The following is a 20,831-nucleotide window of genomic DNA, read 5'->3' on the forward strand; positions in this document are numbered from 1 at the left end:
CTACTCCACTCTCAGTCCAGAACTTTCTCTGCCATACCAGAATGGAAATGCTTTGGTTGTAGGCTCTGTTAACTCCACGTAAATCTATGAAGGATAAACTTCTGGGATGACCCGATGACTGAGCTCTGGGATCTTAGCTCCGTATGTTTCACATAGAGCAACTCAATGCTCGTTTATCCTGGGTATTTGGCACAACACACTCATCTTGTGCAACAGAGTTGTGCCACATGAAGGGGGAAGCTAAAACTCAAAGGGGACCCTGGGTATTACAGTCACTGTTATCGGTTATTGAAATTCACTAAACATAAGCATCTTGTTTCCACAGCAGAGGGCGTGGGCCTTCTCCTGGTAGAGTCTCTTTGTGTGAAACCTCTCGGTGCTGCTACTTGCCATGTCCTAATAGCTTCTCCATCACACCCCCAACTGCTGGCGCCGCAGCAACATTTCAGGTAATGAGGTAAGGGGCACACTTGGGTTCTTTATGTGCCAAGAGGAGAAAAATTAATTTTCAATGCTAAAAAGATGAGACTGCTGGTGCAGACGGTCACTAACCACCACCAGCTGCTTCATAGATTTGGAGTTTGGAAAAGGAAGCCCATTTCAAAATCAGTAACATAACTCCAGGACATGAGAACCCAAACTGTATCAGTGTTGGGAGCAAGAAGCTATTGCCCAAATCATACGAAGTAGCTGGATCATTTAACATAAGTCTTGATAATTCCGTTTGTGCTTACACTAAACTTCTAAATATCTCAACATATACAGAAAATCATAAATGACAAAAACACTGTGTGTGCATTAGCAGATTCATAAATAGACTTAAAATATGTACTTATGGGATTTCTTTGCAAAATGGCAGTTTTATGATCCTTGAGGTCTTTTTTGGTGGGAGCCAGGAGAGAAGGTGAGAACTACATACGGTCTTCCTGAACTCCAGTAGAAGCCCCAAGAGATTTCGCGCACACACATGCACATACCATACCCAAAACCATTTTCCTGCACTTTGCATCATTTAAATATAGACAATGAATATGTCTATTCAATACTAAAAAACATTATTTTTGAAGAAGTGGCATGAATAAAGAGCTCAAAAAAAAAAAAAATCCTCAATCTAATCGTCTCTTTCAACTCCATGGATCCAGATTAGAGATTCTCAGCTTTGGCTGCTCATTAGAATCACTTGGGAGCCTTTTAAAACGACCAGTGCTTGAGGCCCCACCCAGGACCAGTGAAGTCTGAATCTCCAGGGATGCGGAGAGTAGGTATTGGTAAGTTGTCAAGTTTCCCAGGTGACTCTGATGAGCAACCCGGGTTGAAACTTGCTTCTGTGATAGGATTTGTCCTCAGCACAAGTAACAACTTTGTATCCCAGGATGCTTGCCAGTATTTCTGATCTTTACTCACTACGTGCTAGTAACAACCCCTCCTCCCTCTCCAGCTATGACAACCTCAGGCCCTCCAAACATCAGTTGTCCCTGGCTTGGGGAGAGGAATTAGGCGGGGCGGGGAAAGGAATTAGCCCTATTGAGAACCACTGTTTTAGGGGGTTTAATCCCCCATTCTCTTCCACTGACTCTCAGCAGCTGCTGTTTGGATGCCTACCTGTGGTCGCCATGTTTTGCTATTTTGCTCTCGTCAAAACTGCCCACCCCTTGCCTTGTTCTATGTTCTCCATACCTGTCAAATAGGACATAATTGTATTTCCCACCAAGAGGTCTTCCCCAATGATCCCACCCATTGTGACTTCCTCTTCTTTCTGTCATCTCGGCAGACCTGTCACCAGAATGTTGGCAGGCTGCTGTACAAGTATTCTTGTAGAAGATGTTCTCAGTTTAACTGTAATCCCACTGAAGGAATGAAGGAACTGCCTTCCATTTATGTTAGAATTATAAATTGTTTTTTAAACATAGGCTTTTAAATATCATCTATTGGGCTCCTTCACCTCAACAGGCAATATATGAACAGTGTCGGGGCGCCTGGGTGGCTCAGTCTGTTCTATGTTTGACTCACGACTTTTGCTCAGATCATGATTGCAAGGCTGTGAGATCATGATAGGTTTGCTCAGCAGGGAGTCTGCTTGAGAGTCTCTCTGCCCCCCAAAATAAATCAATAAATCTTTAAAACAAAACGTGTCAGGGGCACCTGGGTTGCTCAGTGGGTTAAAGCCTCTGCCTTCGGCTCGGGTCATAGTCCCAGGGTCCTGGGATCGAGCCCCGCATCGGGCTCTCTGCTCAGCAGGGAGCCTGCTTCTCCCCTTCCCCTCTCTCTGCCTGCCTCTCTGCCTACTTGTGATCTCTGTCTGTCAAATAAATAAATAAAATCTTAAAAAAACACAAGTGACAGTAAAACTTATTAAAATGTCAGTTCTCCCAATTAAAATTCCAGTTGGCTTCTTGAGGAACCCAAAATTACTTTAAAATTGATATGGAGGAATATGGCCTCATATAGCTAAGTACACTTTTAAAAGGAGTTGTCTCACCAGATATTAAGACATACAATGAAACCTTAATAATAATAATAATAAAACAGGTTGAATTGTCACAAAAACAGACAAACTGACAAATGGAACAGGATGGAGAGCTCAGAGGCAGATCCACAAATACATGTGAATTTAATAAATGAGGAAAGTAGCATCACAAATCAATGTTAACAGAGGAAGGCGAATAATCAGCTAGGCCCTCTGGTACAGCTAATCTTCCTGATATGAAATACTGAAATTCACAGTTATGGTTTTGTCAGTTTCATCTTCAAAACCAAGTTGCTTTTTAGCTGGTTGCTTTAGTAAAATGCCACCAGCCTCTTTAGTTAAAAAATGTTTGTCGGAATGACCAGCGACAGGCGAATGACTCTAATTTTCAAATGTGTGGAGAGCCAATTTTAAGGTAAACAATTGTCTATTTAAAGGAAAGAAAAATCACAGGGAATACTTTCAAATGAAAATAGAAAAAGTACAAAGTAGAAAAGAGACGCAAGGTGTAAAAATTCTGGGGGTGGAGAGAGGGCGTGTAAAATGAAGAACAAAGCACCTAAAATAGAAGCTAAGGGAAGCCATAAAATAAAATGATTCTCAACAAAGTAGAAGAAGGCAATAATTACCTTCAGAGGATTGAAGCTTGAAGGGAATACTATAAACATTCAAGACTAAAAGGCAGGAGTAGGAAGGAATTCTAAATTCAGAGACTTTAAATCTGAGCTCAATGGTTACTACACTAAAGAACTCTTATTACATTTTAGATGAGTAATAATAATACTACTCCTGATTTATTGAACATCTTTAAGCCACCAATTCCAAATGCTCTGCAAATATCTGGTGACAGATATTATTTCCTAATACAGATGGAGAAACTGAGGTTATGTAGAGCTTAAGTGACCTGTTCGTTTTCACAATTAATCAGTGGTAATGCTGAAAATGTAATTTAAAGTTCTTTCTATCAAGTGGAGGAACGGTTTTCTGTCTCATGCTAAATGATTCCTCATTAATTTACTACAGAAATAAAACAGATTCCTAAAGAATAATTACGAAAGTCATGCCTTGGTTAAGATCCATGCTTATGTTATATCACTAATAAAAGCAAAAAAAAACCACCCCCAAACCTAAATACTTAAAATAATTTTAGAAAAACCTAACTTAAAGAAAAAAAAAGAAAAAGAAAAACCAAACTTGTCACTTAAATAAGACCATTGCAGAGATGGTGAAATTTCAGCAGCAACCAGCAAATTGGGAGCTTAAGTTTTAACTTAAAAATTTTAAAATCTATTTGTGAATCCCTAATAATTTAACTGTCTTCTTAAAGAGTTCTTAGCAAGTCCAATGAGCATTTTTACAACAATTACTTCCAAACTAAAAATAACCTCATGTATAGCTTATGACTTTTCAAGCCCAACACATCTTTTTGGTGTACTAAGCTCTCCTGGGAAGAGAGTGATTACCAGTTAAACACAAACATGATTACTGAACGCCTAAGTTGGCACAACAGGACTAATCTACTGATTTTTTAAGTGTTTTTATTGATGGAATGTAGTGTTGATATATTTTTAAGTGAGAAATCCAACCAGTTATATAATTACATACTGACTACAAATCAGTGATCATTTATTGACTGCATAGCCTACTGACGCATAGTTATTCATCTGGATCTGACATAAACAAAAAACAGTGACATTCAACACTAGTCTCCCAAATAAAGTAACATCATAGAATTTATGTAAAAATTATATATTTGGGTTGAATTCCCTAACTAGGATAAATGAACTTGACATGAATCACCACTTTCCCACTTAAGACTTTTTTCTCAGATCTTTCATGTTCTCCACTTTTCTATAGTTCCCCAATATCTAATTATAACTGCTTTTTTGTAATAAAGGTGTCATCTTGACAAAATGATGTTCTGAAAGTATAAGAAGTGGCTGGCACTCTGGAGAAAGTCCACAGACATCCTTGCCTATGTCATCACACTGTGGTGGATTGATTGGTCCAAATAATATTTAATTATACCTTATCCTGTGCAAGAAAGCTGCCACGAACAGAATCCTTTTCATCCAAACAACCAAAGCATGCTGTCTTAGCTAGAGCAATCGTCCTGCAGACAACATATTAGATTAACTCTTTTAGACACGATATACTTAGCTCCATTTGTCTGGCAAAACTTCATGACTGCTCTCCCTCCCTCACTTCTTCTAAGTACAAACTCGGACCTTGTCATTCAATTCTCTGTGCAATCTGGAATTAACATAACTTTCCAGCACTAATGTGCACTGGTGAAGCTGTGCTTTTCTTTAAATACATCTTGCCCTTTTTTTCTTTACCTTTTGCTTGCAATGCTGTCTGCCAAAAATGGCTCCTGACCGGAAATGGTCCACCATCGGTGTTACCATCTCTGTGCGGCATCCCTTCATCAACCTGCTCATCACTCCCATCTACCCTGCCCCTGCCCTCCCTTAATTCGGTAGAAATAGTTCATGATTTTTACTAAATGTATCCTGTGTTAATTTCTACATGGCTATTTGTGTGCAGGTCTTGGTTTCTCTTACTGGGCTGTGAGCTTCCTAAAGGCAGGTCTCTGTTCTGCACAAAAGCTGGCATTTCACACTTAGTGGGTGCTCAATGTCTATCTGTTAAATGAATGAATGCAGAAGAAAAAAAATTAGAGGAATTATATTTTATGGTTAAATTAGGGAAATAAAAGCAAAAGCTGCACATGAAATTTACATGAACTTATAGCTCAGCCTGAGTATTGAAATAATTATTGACTTCTCCAAAGAGAAGAAGATAATTCTAGAATATAAATGTGTATAAGGCAGGAAGTTCTATTTTGTTCACTGATGTATTCCAAGTGCTTAAAATAAGGTCATGCATATAGTAGGAATTCAATAAATACTCACTGAATAAACAAATAGGTACCAAAAAATAGTTACTTTAAAACATGCACCAGGGTCACCTGGGTGCTCAGTCCGTTAAGCGTCTGACTCTTGATTTCAGCTCAGGTCATGATCAGGGTCGTGAGATTGAGCCCCACATTGGAGTCTGTGCTGAGTGTGGAGCCTCTTAAGATTCTCTCTCTCCCTCTCCCTCTGCCCTCTGCCCCATCCTCTCTAAAACAAAACAAAACAACGTAAAACAAAAACAAAATGCTCCAACTTTTCCTATGTTTTGTAGATTTTTTACAGACGCACAATTTCCTAACATTCTGGTTAAGGGAATCTAGTCCAATCTCATTTTCATAAATATTCCTGGTAGTGGCTCTAAACAGAGATTATTAAATATATATATATATATATAGCTACCCATACAGACCGTGAGTTTTGCATAGTCAAATAGTTCATTACAAAGAGAAAGTCAACTGAACTTGCTTGAACAGTCAACATGGTTTCAAGCTGACGGTGATGGAGGGCGCTATGGTCTGTATGTTGAACTTGTGAAAGGATCTAGCTTAAATCCATCAGTAGGTATAGACTTCCCTAGCTCTTGCCTGAATTTAACTGGGCTGAGAAAGTTATGAAGATGGAAGAGTCCATTAGGTAATGACTCGTTACGCCTGAACTGATACGAGTACCTCTGATCCATTCCTCAAAGCTCCCAGACAAAGCCGTCCCACAACCATTCACTTAGCCTTCTGAAACACAGCCCACACAGCCGTACCCAGCAAGAGCAAAGAAAACCAGGAGCTGGGGCTGAATGGGATTGAGTTCATACAGCTAGTTCGCCAGGAAACTTTTCCAAATCAAAACATGCGAAGGTCAACAGTCAATACTGGAGGAAACCCACAGTAATTCAGAAAGCCAAGATGAAAACTATAATCAAATTCTGCTACCTGAGTGGCACATGGTCTAATGCACTGATGACAAAACAGAAACCCCTAATCAAGAAGTCAGCATGCCATGCAGGACAAGAGTAGATGAAGTGTGGTGTCAACGTGGCCACAGAGCCGAACCAAGTGAGAACAGTGAATGCTGCCAACATCCCTCTGTTCCAGATCTTTCTTTCTGATGAACAGACTTGGAGAAGGTGGCGCAACAAGGCTCATGAAGAGGAAATGTACGTGTGTGTATGCATGTGTGTGTGCTTACGTGTGTGTATTGAAACACTGCTTACTTTTCAAAATTCCTCTCTGATAACGCTCTTCAATACGCCTTCGTGGATGCCACCTCCCCCCTTTGCAGATCCTTGTTCCTTGACAATCACTACATGCTAACAGAGACCAAATCCCATAAGTGATTAAGATCTGTTTATGTGTCAGTCTCTGCCTTTGGATGGCAGGCTCTTTGAGGGCAGGGACACGTCCTGTCACCTCTGCATTCTGAAGTGCCAGCCACGTATTGGATGCTTCACAAATCCCAGAGAGCTAACAGAAGCTTTTGATCTAGACAGTACTTGCTGAAATCCTAGCTCGACCTGTGGAGGCCTGTGGCCTGGTGCTATGGAAATTGCCCCTTGATGGCTGGTTCAGCTTCTCCTCTGGGGTCATCCTTGGCCTTGAGGGCCCAAAAACCAATCCTACACACCCATGGGCTTACCTCATACCTCATATCCAGAATTCCAGGCTTTCCTTTGTCCGGAAGAGGAGGTGGCATAGGCCCCAAATTTACTAGCCTTATATGCTCCATAAAATAATTTATTTTCTCTGAGCCTCAGTTTCCTCATAAAGTAAGTAGGCATAATACTTGTGCCTCAAATGGTCATCATGATGAAACGAGACAGTGTATATGAGGCCTCCGCCATCAGTGTCTGGCACATAGCAGGATCTGAATAAATGGTGGCTATCCTTAAACCACTTCTACCAACATTGTCTCTAGCTACGTACTTTACACAGATAGGTCTTCTAAGAGTCATAGGCTGGGTAACTCTTAGGCCGGAATAATATAATATACAGCAGCCTTTGCAGGCATAGCCAGACAAAGGTCGGCAACATTACCTTGAAATTTAAAGACAATCAGCAATTCAGGAGATGCTTAAAAGCAAGCAAACATTTTTTCCTGAACCCTGACGTGCCAGATTTTATACCTTCGCTAATTATCATTTTATGAATAAAAATGGGCAACTAATTCAGCTGCTCTATCTTCCTTCTGTTTGGAAAACAAATATAATTATTCTGAGGCATGGAAATATATGCTCAACACTTATTTGTCAAATCAGGACTTCAAAAAAAAATTACCGTATCTTCACACAAGAATTCTCTATATTGTTCATGTTAAAATTTCAAGCGCCTGACAAATGATGAACTAAAATAGGATTCTTTTACCTCTCAGAAATATATTTAGAACTCAAAGAAACTTATGATATTAAGGAAAACTTCACTCTCAAAATCTTAATGAAAGAATTGGAGAAATAGAAGTTTCCCAGTCACTGAATTTCTAGAAATAAGTACTAAATTTAAACATCTAGTACTCATCACGAGATGGTGAATTTTAAAAAATTATCTTACTCCTGGTACTTGGGTGTGCCATGAGGCCAAATGGTAACTTGGCCTGTCATCATGTTCCTAGTTACCACCGCAGGGGTGTGTCAGACATCTTGGAGATGTTCCTGTCCTTGAGGGGTACACAGCATGGAGGCTCCCAAGCAGGGTCCTACTGACTGACAAATTCACAGTCTCATCCTCTTTAACCAGGATCACAGAGAGGAAGGTTTAAAGGATCTGGCCAAACTTATTCCCCCTGCTCCCTTGTAGAGGCTGTCTTCTGGGGGAAAAGGTTAACTGCCCTTGGGTTAGCCCAACTCTGCTTTCATCCAGAGTTTCTAGAAGGAGGTACTTAATGTGATGGCAAGTGAGGGAGTCCCAGCTGTGAGCAGGACCTGAAGCTGAGAGTCCGCAGGTTTCGGCTTATCTCACAGCCGTCTCCAGCCCTCTGCTAAGCCCCTTGTCGTCAACCATCCCACAGATGCAAAACATCCTCAGATGGTTTTTCTTCATTTCTGATTTGCCTTAATTTCCTAACAAGAGGTAAAAATGTTAAAAAAAAAAAAAAAGGATTTGGGCTGTTTTTAAGGTTATAAACATAAGAACTCTTACCAAACTCAGTTTCAAATAGAGATGCAGATATACTCCCAAGATGTCTATAATAAAGGGATCAAGGCTGAAGAATACAGATAGGCAAAGAAACTTCTGAGTTAGAGAAATCAAGGGTCTATTTAGCTAATCTGAATAGACATGTTTACCTACAGGTCTAGGTGCGAGTCTTCTTAATGCACACCTATTTGGGTAGAAATTTAGCACAAAACCTGGGATGCTTTCCCATTTTCCCTTTGGTTTTATCTGCCCATAAACAAACACACATACGTTTGAAATGTGAAAAAAGCTTAAATTCTGTAGCAGCTTTCGTAAAAATAATGGAAACTTTTGTAAAAACAGCTTTAAACACCCTGTTTGCCAAGTCAAACAATGTGCCAATTCTGTGAAAGCTGCTACAGGTTTTATGCTTGTCAAGAGTTGTGGAACCTGGGCTGTCTGACAGTCACTAGAGACTATTTAAATATAAGAATAATTACAATTTTATCAGCCACTTCTTAAGGTTGTATTGAGGCTTCTGAATTCAAGGCCTATGCCAGATGTAAGGTGTCTCTGGCAGGAAACCACACTTACTGGGACAGCCTCCATTGTGTGTGTGTGTGTGTGTTACGCTCATCAACCCTCATTCCCCTTGCGTGACCTCCTGATATTCGGGAATTTCTGTTGCTGTAGAACAAATTTAAGGCCTATGTCCTTGTCCTTCTAACTTATTCTGTACCCTTTTGGGTAATAGCATGTTTGAAAAGGTCATTGGCCAAGAACAGGATTACTCATAACAGAGTTCTTCTCTGTAACTATCCTTTCAGAGGTTTTTAGTTGTTTGCTAAAAACAATCGTACAGAAGGCAACAGAATTTTCATTATTTTTTAGACAACTCTAGTAACATAAACATGCTTGTAGGAAAAGATAAGAAGCAAGACCATTGCACTAAAGAAAGGAAGAATGACTTTTAAACTTTGGTGGTGACCCTGACACATATTAATGAATAAAGTAACAAATGAAGCGATATAAGTATTTGTTGAAAAATATTCAAAATGATAGTTATTTTATATTCACTATTTATCTGAAGAGTCTTGGAACTTAACACTATACAGTGAGACGAAAGCCACTGACTTATTTGACTTCAACATTTTACTGATAATAATAATATCTTAACTCAATAGCATACCAAGGGAAGGGAGGTAGGAGAAGTTAGCATCAAGATCAGGCAGTAAGAGGATACATTTTTGGTAGAGTATTTAAAAACCCTTGAGCCAGAGTGCCTGGGTGGCTCAGTCAGTTGAGCGTCCAACTCTTGATTTCAGCTCAGGTGAAGATCGAGGGTTGTGGGATCGAGCCCTGCATAGGGCTCCATGCTCAGTGCAGTCTGCTTGTCCCTCTCCCTTTGCTCCTCCCCTTGCTATCTCTCTTTCTAAAAATAAATAAATAAAAATCTAAAAAAACAATAAAGACTGGTTCAGGCAGTGGAACATGTGACTCTTGATTTTGGGGTTCTGTGTTCAAGTCCCATGTTGAATGCAGCGATTACATAAAAAATAAGCATTTAAATTTTTTCAAATTAAAAAAACAACAAAAAAAAAAACTAACAAAACATTAGCCTGCTTTTTACTATGGCCATGTTCTAGCAATTCGAAATAACATCAATAATAGTCCTCCCTAAAATACAAATCAAAACCAAAGTGAGATACCACCTCACACCAGTCAGAATGGCTAAAATTAACCAGTTGGGAAATGACAGGTGTTGGCAAGGATGTAGGGAAAGGGGAACCCTCCTACACTGTTGGTGGGAATACAAGTGGTGCAGCCACTCTGGAAAACAGCATGGAGGTTCCTCAAAAAATTGAAAATAGAACCTACAACCCAGCAATTGCACTACTGGGTATTTATCCTAAAGATACAAAAGTAGTGATCCGAAGAGGCACGTGCACCCAAATGTTTATAGCAGCAATGTCCACAATAGCCAAACTATGCTAAAAGCCTAGAAGTCCATCAACAGATGAATGGACAAAGAAGATGTGATACACACACACACACACACACACACACACACAAACACACACACACAATGGAATACTATGCAGCCATCAAAAAACCTGAACTCTTGCCATTTGCGGTGACGTGGATGGAACTAGAGGGTATAATGCTAAGTGAAGTAAGTCAACCAAAGAAAGAAAATTATCATATGACCTCACCAATAGGAGGAATTTGAGAAATAAGAGGATCATAGGGGAAGGGAGGGAAAAATGGAATAAGATGAAGCCAGAGAGGGAGACAAACGATATGAGATTCTTAATCTCAGGATACAAACTGAAGGTTGCTGAAGGGGAGGGTGTGGGGAAGGGATGGGGTGGCCAGGTGATGTACACTGGGGAGGGTATGTGCTATGGTGAGGGGAAAAAAAAAGATTAGCTAGTGTGGGAGGATGGAAATATGATAAATTCTCTGTGAAGAATAATTATAATATTAACAGGAAAGGTGTACTAAGAAGATGAATAATATAACAAAGACAAAGATGTTAGTTAAAAAAAATAATAATAGTCCTCCCTAAAAAAAAAAATCTGTTACAGGTCTAAATTCTAAACAATTGCTATAGTGGTTACAACTGAATTTTAATACTAGTTAAATACTAGTATTTACTAGTTTGTTTAACTATTTTATTTATTTATTTGACAGAGACACAGATCATATGTAGGCAGAGGCAGGCAGAGAGAGGGGCGGAAGCAGGCTCCCTGCTGAGCAGAGAGCCCGATGCGGGGCTTGATCCCAGGACCCCAAGATTATGACCTGAGCCGCAGGCAGAGGCTTAACCCACTGACCCACCCAGGTGCCTCAAATACTAGTTTGTTTTTTTTTTTTTTTTTTTTTTTTTTTTTTTAAAGATTTTATTTATTTGTCAGAGAGAGAGAGGAGAGAGAGCGAGCACAGGCAGACAGAATGGCAGGCAGAGGCAGAGGGAGAAGCAGGCTCCCCGACGAGCAAGGAGCCCGATGTGGGACTCGATCCCAGGACTCTGGGATCATGACCTGAGCCGAAGGCAGCTGCTTAACCAACTGAGCCACCCAGGCGTCCCACAAATACTAGTTTTTTAAGGCTTGTTTTTTAAAGTAATCTCTACACCCAGCATGGAGCTAGAACTTACAACCCCAAGTTCAAGAGTTGCTTGCTCTTCTGACTGAGCCAGCTAAGTGCCCTGCCCTGAATTTTAATACTGTTTATGCAAGCTTCAAATTAGCATGCTTTTATTACTTATCCTTTAACAAACATTTTATTCTTCATAGAAAATAATTCAGAGAACTTAATATTATATGGTTAGGTCAGACATATGGAAACTAAGCTGCTCCTTCTTTGCAAGACTAAGTTCATAAGTAAGATAACAACATGGCACCTGAGTGGCTCAGTCGGTTAAATGTCCAACCGACTTGTTTTTGTTTTTGTCTCAAGTCATGCTCTCATGGCTCATGGGACTGAGTCCCAAGTGGAGCTCCACACTCAGCGGGGAGTCTGCTTAAAAATTCTCTCCCTCTTCCCTTCCCCTCATGCTCTCTCCTTCTCAACTAACTAAATCTTAAACAACAACAACAAAAAACAATTAGAAGTAAGGGGGGCGCTGGGTGGCTCAGTCAGTTAAGCAGCTGCTTTCAGCTCAAGGTCATGATCCCAGGGTCTTGGGATTGAGCCCTGTGTCAGGCTTCCTGCTCAGTGGGGAGCCTGCTTCTACCTCTCCCTCTACTTGCCACCCTGCGTACTTGTGCTCTCTATCTCTCCGTCAAATAAATAAATACAATCTTAAAACAAAATTTAAAGGAATTTTTAAAAATTAAAAAAACAAGTAAGATGACAATGACTCCAAAGTGTTCTATCTAGCTTCAAGTGCAGTTGGAATCTCCAAGTCCTGGGCTAGGACACATTCCTGTGCTTAAATAATGGGTTTGAGATAACTGACAGTAACACAGTGGGATTAAGACAAAGAAACAGAACTCCAGTTATTGTGATCTCTTCTTTTATATGACCACTTAGAGTTTTTGTGTTGAAATTTTTAAAATTTAAAGATTAAAGATGTTTTTTTCTTAAAAAAAATCAATGTAATTAAAAGATATACATAAAAAGATATAAAGCAATGATTTTTTTCTTGTTTTGGTGCCAAAATATTTATTTTATTATCATTTTTATTGGAATGTCTATATGCTCCACGTTCAATCAAAGAATATTTTCTCCATGTACGTCCCTCCCCCCAGACATCATCATCATCAGTTATTATTCATTTTGCTTTATGATTGTTGCTGAAAATAATTTTGTGGTATAGAATGAGGGTGGTAAGAATGATCTGCTCCAGGTGTCAAATGTGCTCAGTATGTCACTGACTTAAATAGGAGCTTTATGCAATTTACTGATGTCATTAGTTTCTTCTTTCTTCCATAGTGTAGTTATGATAAAAATGCACAATTTAGGAGACTGGGAGAAACTGCTGATCTCTTCAAGTTATCATCAGCTCAGAGGAAGCCAAGATTAAAAATGCCTCGAATTTTGAAGGCGATGTTTATTTGTGTGGGACTGAAGCACTCTTCCCTTTTGGAACTGAAAGAACTCGTTTGAACTTCCATGGGGAATTTCTGTATTTTGTTTTTGAGGTTCCAGGTTCTTTGTTTGCTCACTTTGTTACTGCTTTTCTTTTTCCCCTCCTTCCTCACAGCGCATTCCTGTAGATTTCTGCCGCGCCTGCACTGGGAGGAAGATGGGAGGGTTCTGAATCCGCAGAGATGCCAGGATCAGATCCCTTTGAGTATTTCGGTTTTTGAATTGATGATGTGCCTCCTTCCAGAAAGCCTCAGCCGTGAGAGGCCTGTGAATACTCTCATCTTGTATTTGAGCAGCTGGAGAATCAGCTGGCAAGTTAGTTATGAAGATACAGAAATGTCTCAGCACAGAGAACTATTTGGTATGACCCAAGCTTTCCTTTTTTGTCAGCTGGGAGGGTGTGCCACAGGGTTAGATAACCCCCAAAGCACACTGCGTGGGTCTGAGTCACACGCAGGTGACCCAGATATACAAACTCACCACATTCTCTTCAGCATCTTGCACGTCACTTACAAAGCAAAAGGCTTTATTTCTGTTTGCTTCCCTTCCGTTTTAAGAGCATTTTCATCTTTTTCCTACTTCACTGATCAAATTCCATGCAAGCTCAACTATAAAATTTCCAAAGGACTGGGCGCAAGCCGGCTAACTCTGCATTCATTCCTAGGTTTCGTGTGTATACGTGGCAATCCTTCTTGTTTTGGGTTTGTATCTAGTGTTACTCAGACTCACACCTATTCAGTTGTTAAGACGAATTCTACTCTCCCTCATAATTTGGAATTTGTAATGCGAATTTTATTTCAATACTAAAAGTTTCATACTGAAGGCAGAGATACGGTGCTAATAATAATTATGAAAGTTTAAATGGCTTTTGGGAGCTTAAGTAAAAGGAGATAATTTATTTTTGAAACATATTAGAGTAAGGAACAGAGTGTCAGCATTCATGAGTTCCTTAACTAGAGCTATTAACTATTTCAGCTTGTCTCAGCAAAAATTATGAGATATTTGTATCTGTTTCTCATCTGGAAAATGAAGGCACATACCTAAAACAAAACCAACTAAGTTCTTATGAACTGACCTGGACAGCATTATGAAATGATTAAAAAACAGACAAATAGGGGCACATTTATATATAAAATTCTTCTGAGCCTCCTTGTTGTATTTTACAAGCGGGGAACATATTTTTAGAAATCTCAATATGGCACAAATATTATCTTACCAAATAAAATATTTAACTGGTTTATATATATATATTAGGAGATGAAGAGATTATTTAATATGTATAACGCATTTCAAAATAATTTAAGCTTTAGGATAAAAGATACTATACAGTAAGGTGGTGTAATCCCTGTCTTCCCCGCCAGAGATTAAAATTCCATTTCTTTGTGAAGGTGTGTATACTTAACCTTGGTTTAAATCATATCATGGTTTGAAATGATATCTTTAGTTATTTGTTTTTATTTTTATATTAGAAGGCATTTCCTAAGAAATAAGAAACAGCTCCCAAATTATGTATATTTTTAAGTTGTAATTTGATCTTAGTCAATTGTCCCATTACTAATACACGCTAAAATTTATTGACTTAAATTCATCAAATATCAATGTTTTAAGAAACCTTAAGAATTTGGTGTTTGGAGACTTGTCAAAATGAGATAGTAGCTAATATATTTCAGTTATATTTCAGGGGCAGGGAAAACATAATCTTGCTAGATATATACTGCTTTACAACAGGAAGCCGTAATAATTCACCAACAATAAAGTTTATATAAAACCTTACAAAATCTGGGGTGCCTGGGTGGCTCAGTGGGTTAAGCCACTGCCTTCGGCTCAGGTCATGATCCCAGGTCCTGGGTTCGAGCCCCGCATCGGGCTTTCTGCTCAGCAGGGAGCCTGCTTCCTTCTCTCTCGGCCTGCCTCTCTGCCTACTTGTGATTTCTCTGTGTCAAATAAATAAATAAAAATCTTAAAAAAAAAAAAAAACAAACCTTACAAAATCTGAAACAAACAGCGAGATCTGCTTTCATTTACCTTCAAAAAGGATGAGGCTCTAAGCCCATCATTGAACAAAATGATGACTATGTATTTCAGAGGAACTTATTCAATGTCCTTTCAAGACTTTTCTGTAATCGGTGGGCAAGAAAACAATTTACAAGTAGTCCACAGTCCCAGGAAGGAGAAAGAAAGAGGAGGGCCCGGGCATGCCAGGGGAGAGCCATCACTGCTCCCTGCTCAGCTGGATTGTCCGTACAGCTCAGCCGACAGGGAGTGAGCAGGAATGGACGGGTCTTCTAGAGAGACAGGTTTTACTTTTTCACTGAGGATGAGTAAGGGGATGATAGAAAATGCTTAGGCAAGGACATGGCTAGAGCTGGTCCTGAATGACAGAGTTTTTCTGACCCTCTTCATCACGAATACTTTTGCACAGCCTGTTCTACTCCCTGATTCTGAGATTAAGTTACTGCTACCTTCTGCTGAATTTCCATGAACCAGGAAAGACGGCTGACTACCTGCTACACGGGGTTGATACACCACGTGAACTTGGGCCTGTGTCCTTGAGAAGCCGCCAGTCAGACAGACAGACTTGCAGACTGGCACAGGTGAAACTGAAGTCATTACGAAATACGGAACGCAGAGGGGAGACTTAGGGCTTCAGGTATTCAGAGAAGGGTATGAGTTCTTCTGGCAGAAGTTATCAAGGTACATTTCAAGCAAGAAGAGGGTATGTGAGTGGGTGTGAAAGAGTGTTTTGCTTAATATATGCAAAGATGACAAGGATTTTAGCGAAATAGCCAAATAAAATCAAGCATAATGAGAACACATTATGACCAAATTATGCTGCTTACATCTAATACTTTTTCACAAGGAAAGCTGCGCGTAAAACAGGTTTTGATTCGACTTCCCCTAAAGGGAATGTGAAAATGAACTGGGCTCCTTCTTAGATACAAATCATTAGAAGACTTCCCAAACTTTGTAACGTGAATGACATTTGTAAGCCATAACTCTGAATGCTGTATTTCACGGAATGCATTTGTTAACTGTAAAGCATAAAAGGTGATTGTTCATTTTATCTTATTAGAAGCTCCCCAGGCCTCATAGCAGTGCTCATCTGGCCCCCACTTCATGCTCGAGTCATGCAGATTGGAGTTGACTCTCAATTACACCAAGTCTTTCTCCAAAGATGACAGTCCAAATACAGTAGAGATAAAATACATCAAGGTTTAAAATAGGCCCGTTCAGCCCCAGTGCCGCTTCATCATGAAATGATATAATTCACTGATGCCTCTGCCTAGCCTAACATATGTTCTATTCACAGCCCGCGTCACTCTTCATTTGTAATTATTTCCCTTTTTTTTTTTTCCCTTACCCCATCTTGTAATACTTTGCTTGGTTGAAGACAAATACTGAGAGGCAAAGAGTATTATCGTATGATGACCTGTTCCAGGGTGTTAAACCCCTGTCAAGGTTTGATTTTAACGTGGAGTATTGATGACAGTACATCAATTCAAGCATCATGTCCTGAATTAGACTATATTAATTATCACTTGAGAGCAATATGCATGAAAATGCGGTTTCATTGACTAAAAGGATCTGACTGAATAAAAATCCATTTCTCATCTGGTTGCTTATGGATAAAGACATTTTTTTCCTCTTTGCCTTGGATTGTTCTTTATTAAATATGATTTTTATATGATTGTATGAATAAATTGTCTTACCCAACAACAGAACTGGAGAGTTTTAAACAAAGAAAATTTAATGGGTTGTCTACTCTTGGCACGTCTCTAACAATGTATTCCCAGTTAATAATTTAGGCGTATTATTTACAACAATAACTGCCCCCAAAAAAGTTCTTATTTTCAGCGTGCCCTACCTAACTTGAGAAACTCGCTATGAGAAAGAGGTATTTTCAAATTGTTGCCTCCTTCATTTAAAGGAAAGGAAAGTTGTAATTTACAGTTATTTTCAGATGCTGGAAGAGCAATGAGCTCAGTCAGCTAACAACCACACTTAAGCGTGAAACTTAATATTACTCCTACTTTCTAAAGAAAAAAAAGAGCATGCACATGAAGAGCTTCAATGATGGACAAAGTTAAAATTATTTGTAAGTTCAACAAACCCATAGGTGCGTATTTTTGCTAGGGAGATACCTTGGTAACAGACAACCCGAACAACCAAGGCTTAACTTTTACTATCTAGTGCTCTAAGTGCTTACAGTTTCCACTTAGCTCCAGGTCGGGCTTAAGAAAAGAATTTTCTCTGTCTTCTTACACTATTGTGTATCTGAAGACCTTTTCCAACAGTAACTCAAAACTATAGTATAAGCCTAAATTTAAAATATGAAATTAGGAATCTTAAACCCAAATTGCACCAAAAAAATAAAACAAAAAGACTCGTCTACTAAAACATACACTATGTTTGGTCCATGCAATCAATCCATATATTAGAAATAATTTTCAGTTGCAAAGTAAAACACAACACCTCCCCCCTTAAACAGTCTGAAGTGTTTCTACTTTAAAATCCAGCATTTCTTAGTAAATAGGATTCTAAAATTTCCCCCCAATGGCCTTTTCAGTAAAAATTTCACAAAAGGTCAAGTTTAAATTTTGCAGTAGGGAATTTTAAAAATTGGCAATGTATATTTCATCATAAAGAGGAGTTTGGGGTCCTATAGAAAAGAATATTCGAATTCAACTCCCAAGGTAAAGGAGTTGTCACAACTAAAACAACTCACTTCCAGGGTGTCACTCTTCTAATGTCATCACTTAAAAGCATTAAGCAGATTCTAGAAGGAAGGAAGGAAAGCTGTGGCCATTTGTCCAAGGCTTCCCGTACTCCTACCTAGCTTAACCCTGGTAAAATGGGACAGGAGTTCCCAGGGTATGTGACACACTCATGTCACCAAAGAGAGGTTTGGCCACAAAGACATTAGATAGGCTGTGTCCTATCGCCACCTTGGTCTTATGAAACAACTGGTTTCTCACCGTATTCTTTGAGTTATCACTGAATACCACCATCAACATTAGATCACGCCCAGGTAACAGGGCTCAGATGACGCACATCTGTTTGGCTTAGAAAACATTCAATAAATTTCACCTTTGCTTCAAGTTACAAATGACTAAGTTTACATGAAAATTCATCATATGGGAAGAAACGAATACATTTACCGAGCAAATACTTGGTGTGCTGGAAAGAGTACTAGGATAGAAGCTATAAAAGTCCTGATACAATCCTGGCTCTGCTACTTCTGAGTTACATGAAACCAAGACAAGTCCCTTCTGGGATTGCTGTATGTGAAGGTGCCTGACAATGGGAAGACAATACGGAATTGCAGGTAATGTTGCTTCTGCTTTGAGCCTGGTATGGGGGTGACCAGTCTTGCTGGATTCTCATTTAACTGTGGTATTATTAGTTCCCCTGATGTCACAGTACCCACTTGCCCTTTCTGCACTTCCTTTGCTTTCTGGTTGGTCAGTGACCCAAGCAAGCCATTGAAGGATCTCCCTGACAATGGTCAGCACATACACACATACACACACACAATGGCCCTGGAGGAAAGACATTTTCCCACTTTAAAATATTTGAATAAATAAAAACACTTCAGAACCAAAAATAGTCCACCTGCCCTTTGCTATCATATTCTGAGTTCATAACGCTACCGTTATCACAAGACAAAGGATGGCCCATAAAAACCTTAAAAATTCTAAAAACAAAAACACACTTGTTCTTTTGCAATTAGTAACATAATTCTCTTCATTCACAAATCCAAACCCTCCTGCACTGATGAAGAACTAGTTAAATTACCTGTTAACACCTGTGTACCATCAACACATTTTAAAAATCTACCTAAAAAGAAAGGTTAATTTTAAAGAACATGCCCTGACTTTTTAGTTCTCTCCAGTACAAATTCCAATGTAAATTTATGGAACCAGGATACACAGAACAATTACTGTTGTTCTAAAGTCAAAATATTGTATTTCACCATAGAAAAGTAGAATTTAAGTTTTCTTTAAAATTTTATTTGTCAGAGAGAGAGAGAGAGAGAGAGTGCGAGCGCACAAACAGGAGGAGAAGCAGGCTCCCCACTGAGCAGGGAACCTGATGCGGGACTAGATCCCGGGACCCCGGGACCCTGGGACCATGCCCTGAGCTGAAGGCAGATGCTTAACTGACTGAGCCACCTAAGCATCCCTGTTTTCATGTCACTTTTCTTACTTTAAGCCATTGAAATACTGTTTCTGCTCACTTGTATTAATAGAATGACCAACTTTCCTGATTCACGTACATGAGCCTAAAGGCTTAAAGTTAACTTATAAAACAAAAATGTCTCTCTCATGCGTGCACACACGCACACAGAAACACACACCCCTACCTTTCCTGAGGGCTGTAATAAAAACAAAATCTCATTGCCTGCTAGTGAACATAGTGTATCACATGACTCTGATACAGTCCGAATGTCGTGTTTCACAGCCACCACAGTGTAGGATTGACATATGACATTTATAAAATGTCAGAACCCTTCCCCCAATTTTTATAGCCTATTCCCCACTAGGGTTTCACGATGTAAAATGAACTAAAGGCAACAGTGTGCTCATTAGTCGTGCCACTTCTGATACATTACGTCGATTGACAATGAACCACTGTGATATCAAAGTGCAGGTGTAAAAAATAATAAGGCAACTGCTTGTGTAACAAAATCTCACTAACTGAGAATGTGTAATAAATATGCAAGGAGGCAGTTTCTTACTCATTGAAAATGTGGCATGGTACATCAAACATAAAACCCAAGAAAGGGTTTTGACATGCCAAACTCAATTAAAATGTGTTTTCATGACTATCATCAGAGAAACTCAGTAACTTATTTGTGAATGTAAAAGGTGATTATGCAAGTACCAATAGAAGGATTCAAAGATAGTAATAGATTCAGATAGTGCCAGAAGCAGAACTAACGTCTAACTCTTGCTATCACTTTTAATTCTATTAAGTGATAGAAAACTTGTCATAATGGAAATGATTTTACTACACTTAAAACCTGTCTTAGAGATCTCCTGCCTACTGGAAGAATATATGTGTTACTATCTCACCATGAGCTGTGCCTCACTTCGCCAATGGCTCAGGATCCTAATGCTTTAATAAAAAATCCTAAAGGGGGAAACTTAAAATAATTAACAAAATAATAAACTAAATAAAATAAATTATTTTAATAGACTTAAAATAATTAACAAAGCAAAACAGTGATAATGATTTGAATAATGTATGTTACATATTATATATATGCGTGTGTGTGTGTGTATATATATATATATATAACCATATAACTGGTTTTACTGAGATAAAAAGGAAACATATGCGATCTGAAAGTTTATTTCCTATAAAATTAATTACATCACTAATTCCCCAAATCAAGAATATATTTAGATTTTATTGCCTTTAAGAGTCATCCCCAGGAATAGGTATACCATTATAACTGTAAAATCCTGAATTCAGATGACAAATACACTGGAAAAGAGTTTGTTTCATTTTGATATGTCCTCATCATTTAAGAATCAACAAAATGATTTAGTGTAATGCACCATCTGGGCAATTCCAGAACCACATTAAAGGTTATGGAAGTAACAGCCACATTTTTTTTTTTCAAGTAAGGGAAATGTCCATTAGAACTTTGGTGAGATATTTTACCTTCACAGGATGCTAAGAATAATGACCAGGTAGGTAGGTTCTATTCATTGTACTCATTAAACCCTCAATTTAATTTGA

The 20,831-nt window shown here is 38.9% G+C and overlaps 1 protein-coding gene and 1 long non-coding RNA gene across 4 annotated transcripts in view; one reads left to right on the top strand and one right to left on the bottom strand.

The window, feature by feature from the left end:
* Nucleotides 1-20,831, bottom strand: part of KIAA0825 (KIAA0825 ortholog) — a 407,438-nt gene that overhangs the window by 110,529 nt on the left and 276,078 nt on the right. The window lies entirely within an intron of this gene.
* Nucleotides 323-14,675, top strand: LOC125100982 (uncharacterized). The gene is made up of 4 exons (XR_007127722.1): nucleotides 323-449; nucleotides 1,158-1,268; nucleotides 6,074-6,535; nucleotides 13,198-14,675. It is a non-coding gene; the product is annotated as an uncharacterized LOC125100982 (long non-coding RNA).

The sequence above is a fragment of the Lutra lutra genome, chromosome 5, assembly GCF_902655055.1.
Source record: "Lutra lutra chromosome 5, mLutLut1.2, whole genome shotgun sequence".
Classification (NCBI taxonomy): domain Eukaryota; kingdom Metazoa; phylum Chordata; class Mammalia; order Carnivora; family Mustelidae; genus Lutra; species Lutra lutra.